This window comes from Dipteris shenzhenensis, chromosome 24, assembly GCF_047967505.1.
Source record: "Dipteris shenzhenensis isolate YYH24624 ecotype China chromosome 24, Dip_SZ_1.0, whole genome shotgun sequence".
NCBI classification, from domain to species: Eukaryota; Viridiplantae; Streptophyta; class Polypodiopsida; order Gleicheniales; family Dipteridaceae; genus Dipteris; species Dipteris shenzhenensis.
The window spans coordinates 38,601,113-38,609,196 of record NC_141619.1 but is presented as its reverse complement, the minus strand read 5'-3'; positions in this window follow the sequence as shown (position 1 = coordinate 38,609,196).

The window sequence follows — 8,084 nt, the reverse complement described above, 5'->3', positions numbered from 1 at the left end:
TTCCCATCTAAATGACCACGCTTTGATGTTTAATGTGTAATGTGTACTTACAATGCATCTCAATGTTTGATAGAGAGTATGATTTCTTTCAATGGCACTTGAAGGCACTCACCTGAACATATACGTCCACATTTTTGAATCCTCTATTGAAATATTATGCCGTAACCTCTAATCAGTGTTCTTTTAGCTTCTAATATAAGCTGGTGCAATGAGAATTCTCTTTTCTCGAGTGCAATTGACATTGCATCCCCTGTTCACATAAATTAAATGGGATATGATGTGCCCACCTAGCATATCTTCCTTTTTATATCCTTTAGGCTTTGTACCATCCGGAAATTTTGGCTTTGAGAGTAAGTGATCCTTTTTCCCTGAATTTTTATATGGTGGGCATCAAAGATGAATTCGTAAAAGACACTCGGAAGATCATAGGATTCGGTATTTAATTATAGCGCAGTTTGGTCAATGCTTAAGAAAGTATGGTAGTTGCAAGTGTCTCTCTGCCATTTAGTGGGAAAAGTATGATAGCTGCAACCGGGAACAAGTTACAGTTCCTCGCCAATCAATTCCTGGGGATTCCAAATTCGCTGCAAGGATGCATTTTTTGTGCTACATAGATGTCCTTTTCCATGAAGCAATGAAGTATCGATACAGTGCTCGACTGATCAGGGTCTTGAAGGACTCCGCAGCTTTTCATGCGCCCTGCTTGTAGTTGTTCCATGTTTCATAGCAGTTCAAAGAGTATGTCGGAAGCTATGCAGACTCGTCATTTTCTCAACGACCCTAGATAACTAAGGTTCAGCTACTCAAGCATTGAAGTTTGAAGAGGATTAGCAGGGTAGGGATCTGCAGAAGCGGTCAAAGTACACAGCAGTATGTTCGCCAGCATGAGTGTCCCCAACGTAAATATTTTCAGTAGGAAATGGCACCTTTACTCCAAGGAAACAAATGCGGACTGAACACTGAACAGACTCTTTTTCCCTCATTCGGTAATAGGTATTGCAGTTTGAATAGTCCCCACTCCCGACTGGCCCGCCTGGATCTACACTCATTGGACAGGACTGTTGGACTGAGTAAAGTGGAGTCTGGACTCTGAAGAGAGTATCGACAATCAGGTTTCATGCTGGGAATAGACCCCTATAACACTAGGTTGACAGAAAGAAAGAAAAGAATGGGGTTTTTCTGATATATGCACAAGAAAAGCGTAGGTATTCGCACTCATCAAAGTCAGGACGAGCAAAGCGACGACGATGTTTTGCAATAGGCCAACGGTCGGAGGAGGTACTTGTAAATGGTAATATAAAATAGGAGGAGCAGGCGGGGGTGCTACTGGGGAAGGGAAAGGTGGTCCTGAAGAGTCCTGCGCCATCCTCCATGCCCGGATTGCCCGCTGCAAAGCCTCGAGATTGAGGATAGTGGGACGATGGACGAGCAGCTGCAACGCTTTCTGTCCTGACGAGTGGGCCTTTAAATCCCCAGTTCTACAAGGGCCATGTTAGAAATCTATGCTTTTCTGGCCACCGTACAGACGCCTGCAGGCTGTCAATTTCACACCATTCACATGCCCTGTAATGGTGAATTCCACCCATTGCGTCTAGAAGCAGCGGTTGGTAGTACCGGGAGTGGGATTGTCCGGTTGTTCGAATTGAGAAACACTGAAAAACTGCAACCCACGGGGTGGGCAGCGACACAGAGAGAGAGAGAGAGAGAGAGAGTTTGTTCAAAATTTGGACTAGTGCAGAAGGCTGAAACTGCTTTTCCTGCTTCAGTGGCGCAGGGAAGATAATCGGTCAGAGTCCAGCCTCCAGGACGAATAGACTCTGAAGTGACCAGAGCGAAAGGATTGAAATTTGAGAGGCATGGATGATGGATGGGGCCGTCCTTAAATTTTGAGCTGACGTTAGGATGGCGATTGGCGAGGGTGGGGTAGTGGGGGAGTAAACGCTTGGATTCTTGCGAGTGGGCAAGAATCAGGTGACGTAGAGCTTTGAAGGCTGGGGGTAAGGGGTAAGCGCGGGCAGGAGGGATTCATGGCTATGGTGGTGGTGGTGGCAGGCAAAAGTGAATGGCAAGGTGGTGGTGGAGATGGCGGTGGTGGAAGGAACAGAGATTTTTGATAATAATACGCGAAGATGTATTCTGTGGGTAAGCTATCAGCGATTTCGCGGGTCGAGAAAGCGAGGATGATGATGGTGATGATGGAGAGCATCAAAGTTCAGGAGCTACTTACAGGGAAGGAGTTGAGCAGCGAGCTACAGCCTACCAGGCAGGAGGATTATTAGAAGTTTGACAGTTGCTACGAGAGCATCAACTACAGAACGAATTGGGATACGTAAGTGTTTAATCCCGATTCCGGCTCTAGTTATTATTTAATAACAGTAGCAACGAGCAACGGCTAACAGGTTGATAGATAGATACGATCTTGGTATTGTTTACGTGATTTGTTAATCGTTACGTGACGATCGTCCTTCCGGGTTCTTCTTTAGGACGTAGCTATCACCGAATTGCGCGAATCGAGAAGGTGAGGATGATGATGATGAAGATGATGGAGATGATGAAGGAGGGAATCAGCCACAGCAGGGGGAGAAGGAATTCAGCAGAAGAATCAGATTGATGAATTTTATTCATGCGCAAAAGGCAACAAAGCCGCTGCAGCAGCAGCAGCTAGGTAGCTTCTCTGCGATCTGTGCATGATATTTTGTTTTGTATCGTTTAAAAAGTTTAGAACATTGCAATCAGTCCATCGCCACCACGGGATATCATTCAGAATCGTAAAGACCGCATATATATAGCATTACGTCGGAGGATGAGAGGATTTGCGTGTGTTGATGAACAAAGCTATGATGACAAACAAACAAGCAGGAAGAACATGCTGTAAAGGGTGGTGGTGTACACTGTGTACAAACGCGCAAAGTTCAAAGTGCAAATGCGAGGTGTGATGGGCGAGAAGCAATTCGATTTTCTCGGTTGTTGATTGATTATTGTGGCAGAGTAACGTACGAAGGGCAGTTGCCATGTCAACAAGGACGTGGGAGATTAAATAGGGACTGCGTCCAATTGTGCAATTGTGTTGCAAACATCAAGAATGGACTTTAGTAGAAAAGCTTTCATGTGTGCATGAATATACATACAACAGACTACACTCTTCAGTGTCCGGCTCCGGTAACCTGGTCATTCACAAATCTACTCAACCGAACTACCAATCTACTCATGCGCCTCCTCGTCCTGCCACCTTCAACATCCCTATACTGTATACTCTTATTCCAAAAATGCCTGCGCTATTTTTATGGTTGGCTCTCTCTCTCTCTCCCTCAACTCAGTCAAAGATACAGTTCCAAAAATGCCTGCGCTATTCTCCTTCAGCCATGGCGCTCTTTCTCTCTCTCTCTCTCTCTCTCTCTCTCTCTCTCACTCTGTAACCCATCTCTCTTTTTGCACCCCTCTCTTTCTCTCTCTCTCTCTCTCTCTTCACACATGTATAGAACCTCCTCCTGCCACCTTTAGTAAATAATTATTCCAAACATGCTTGCGCTATTCTGTTTAGCTACGTCTCTATCTCTCTCTCTGTCTCACAGACGCTCTGTCTCTGTAACCCACGCCCTTTTTGCTCCTCGCTCTCTCTCTGTCTCTCTCTCTCTCTTCCTTCACACATGGATAGAACGTGGCCTTCCCCCGGGGCCCTGCACAAAAATGTCAGCAGCCTCCCCCGTCCTTCCCTTCCTTTTCCAACCCATCCAGCCACAACTCTCGCCGAGGTTGCCAGCTTATTCCCCCAGCTCTTGTCGGAAGACCGCCACCCAACGCCGCGTGGGGGTCTGACCTCCAAAATCACCAAATTTGGTTGGATGGATGCATGCGGCTGTCAAAAGCGCCAGCAGCACGGAGCAACCCGCACCTTCCATTCATTCCCCCCTGCATAATACGCAACAGATCCGAATTTGGCGTGCTCTCAGCAGTAGCTGCATCGTTTTCAGAGTGTCAAAGTGATGCCGGAGGTGGGCTATCAGTCACATGTCATTGCTGCTGCCTTCAGCACGGATGGATCACCATCCTCACATATACATATATCTATATAGGTATACAAAGCGATATCTATATGTGAAGATCGTTGCTTTTTCTACAAGTTCACCCTGCACATATAAGACAATCCAAGAAGCATTCCTGTCTCCCACCGACAATACCTCCCATTCATGCACCCCCGACTCTCAGAAAGAATCCATTAGCGTGTCCCTTTCTCCCCCCTTCTTCGCTTCATGCCCGGTTATGCCCTGTTTTGAGAAGGGACTATAACCTTGTTTTGAGAAAGGAGATGGTTTGGATAAGAGACAATCGTGCAAAATTGAAATTCCCTAGTGGGTTGTAGTTTATTACATTAGGGCCCCCCTTCTCATTTGATATTACCTTCTTGAGCTAACAAACTTCATATCATGAGATTTTTAGGATGTAACATACAATATGCTTTGATGGGATTTTCAAATGCTAGATAGGAACTTGATTGATGTTGGAAGAGGAGCTTATGACAATGGGCAAAGAGGCCCTCAAAGCTTTGAAAACCATTCTCAAAGCCATTTTAACTCCAAATTTAGTCAACTTTCTATTTACCCATAAAAATGTGAACCTCTACAAGAAATACATTTTGAGAACTTTGGAGATGAGCAATTTTTACTAAGTTTTGAGACTTTGTTTGGTTTGATTCATTATTAAATTAATGTCCAAAGCTCAATAAGCTAAAGGTTATGATTTCATGCACACTTAGTTGGTTTTATTTTGGGAGAAAGGAGGAGGGGTGTATTGTGTTAAAACATATAGGATATGCGTATTATATCAATATTACACGAATCCATTCTTTAAAGAAAATTTATATTTGTAAATCATCTATAAAAGTTCATTGTAAATGCCAATTTAAAAATCGCTTCTATAATACTAATGTGTTGCATTTAGTTTACTTGTAAATGGATGCATGACATCTCATATAAGAGTTAATAGATCCAATAAGGCATCATCTAACTTTTCTAAACTTTCCTTGAACTAAGGGATAAACAAATGCTTCAATTGGGACATGAGCATTTAGATACTTATAAATGGATGTCTCATGTAAGGGTTCAAAGATCTAATAGGCCTCATCTAACTTTCTAAAAACTCTCTTGAATTAGGGCATCACACGAGAACTTTAATTAGGATTTGACAGTTGCTTAAGATCACCAACATGCTTGTATCTACCATCTAAGTTCGATACCTTCTTTATACAAAACGGGTTCTTTATAGGCCTCCCTAATTATCTGGATGCATTTTCATTTTCTCCTCAAAGTATATGATCAAATGGGATAACTTTTATTTCAACATTCTAGTTTTGTAATGAAAATTATGTTATAAAAGTCATGGATGATTTTTTCAAGTTAGTTTGGTTAAGTAGCTAAACTTTTATATTGGTGGTGAAAGTTTCTATGCCCTTATAAATAATAAAATTTAAAACACTATTACACACGGGTCCTATTTCGACGCTTAAGCACTGATGTTTAAAGATAGTTTTTCCTAATGGCATGAGGTGTCTCTTCTTTATTGTTAGCCATAGTGGGATATTATAATTCACCAAGATTATGGGCCATGTCGACCAAGATGTCGAGCATAACCTGAAAGGGTTCACGTCGTCCATGGTAAGCCCAAGATGTAAGTTGTGTGGCTCCTTCGCAAAGTCACGCCACTGATTATCTATGTGCTTCCAAGCTGCATCTGCGGGAATCCTCAATGTGTCATCAGTGGACCGATGAGATGCATGTCAAGTCATCAACTCTGCTATGGATTTGCATCAGAACATGTGCTGTATTTTTGCAATGATGGAAAAGTGTCTCAAGATCTTTATCGGTATTTACTCACCTTGCAAGTCATCTCTATATCATTGTTCCCCACACTCCGGACAACTACCCAAATCTCCATGCTTATAACGAAAGAGAATACAATCATTACAGCAAGCATGGATGGTATCATAATCCATATCCACCGTTGTTAGCATCTTCTTTGCTTCATCTCTTGATGCAGGCATGGTATTTGGTGTAGGCAACATCTTCTGGAGCAAACTATCACAATTAAAACATACATAGGCTTTGAATAATGATGATTCTCAAACATATATGATGATTCTTACAACAAACAATATCTAAATAATGAGTCAAATCAATGCGAGAGCTAACCTCATTAAGGCTGAGACACTTGTATCCGACCACCTATACTTTGCTTGCAGACTCAAGATTGAGAGACAAGCCCGTAGTTTGAAACTTTTATGTAAGAAAATTTAAAGTTTTGCAAAGACTTACATTTTTTACTGTAAAATTCAAATTAAAATATATAAAAGTGCACTATACTCTCAAGATTGTGAAAGTGAAAAAATGAGCTCGATAAACGTTCGCCAAGATTTTATAATAATATATAAGCATATCTTCGATAAAAACATCGATGATAATAATGTATGGATAAGTAACTATTTGATCAGCATAGTTTCTTATACATTGTCAAGCTTGTTTTAAACAAACTATTTGATAATTAAGTATAAGTGTATATTTGAGCTTGTCAAATAGTTATAGTTTCTTTTATTTGACACATATAGTTAAAAGAGCTATTTGATTAACATAGGTATGTATAAGATGGGTGCTTAAAGATCAGAGTCCAAAGATTTAAGGAAAAATTAGAAAGTATAAAGGTTCTAAAGGATCAAATTGTATGCCACTTTGGGTTTAGGATTAAAAATTGGGTGAGATACTCCCTTAAAAGTAATAAATTGGGTGAGACTCCCATGAAAAAGTAAAAGCAAGAAAAGTGTATAAATCGCCTAAAAACATCTAAACTTTATAGGTCTATAACTTTTAATTTTTAAACCCACATGGAGACATGTAATATATAAAATTGAATGCCCTACATGAAAAATAGATAAGTTTATATACACTAAGATATAATTGAGCTAGGCCTAATTTTTAATCCAAAATTACTACCTTGAGTAGGCAAGGTTGGCCTAAAACCACGAATTTACGTGGGAGGGTTTGTCTGTTTTATGCTCTTCTTTCTCAAGTAGGATAGGGGAATTAACTACTTGGGCTATCTTTAACTACTACACACAGGCCCTATTCCGATGCTTAAGCATCAATGTTTAGCGCATGCGGGGTGTTGATCGTCTCGATAAGCAAAGCGAGTTTAGTCAAGTGTTGCTATATAGGGACGTTTATACAGAGTCACTATATAGCGATACTTACCAGACTTATAGAAGGTCGTTATACAGCAACATTGAGATAGTTTCCTATAGCGATGTTTTGTAGAGAGTGTTTTTCCCAATACCAACCTTTAAAGATAGTTTTGAATCCCAATGACAAATTTTTTATCCTTTTCATAGATGTTTGATTCTTTGAAAGAATAAAAGTACAAGAGCATGTACATCAAGTTTGAAGCTCATATATTCATGTCCATAATTGAGATGAAAAAAATCAATGAAGAGCATTTACATCAACGGCTTCATCTTGAGCCAAGTCTAGCGCACCAAACAAGTCTATCTCCAACTTTATACCAAGTTGATCTCCTATATCATCATCGTTCTCTAGCATCGTAAGTTCACCTAAGACTTGATCTTCTTCTTTAATAAAGTGTGGTGATTCTTGATGATCGTCATCTTCTTCCTCAATATTGTGATCTCCATCTTCCTCCCGTACAATGTCATTATGCGCATCTTCCTCTTGGCTCATATTTTGATCTTCATCTTCTTCGCTAGATCCATCTGGATCAATTGGATCCAGCATTGGTAGTGGCATCTCCATATCCACATCTCTATCTTAAAATATTTTCTTACTTCGTGGTGCAACTTGGATCACGTATCACCATCTTAGATCAGAATGATCCAGATGAAAAATCACCTATATTGAAGATGGGTGCCAAATGCCATCAATTATATATATGAAATTATGCTTGAGTACATGTACTAATGGATCTTTAAAAATGAAAGCTTTGATTAATTAAATCATTAGTATGCACCTACTCACAATGCTTAGGAAGAACAAAAGTATCACTTTCATCGGTCCAAAGTTTGGTGGAGTCTAGTGCAAAGAAAC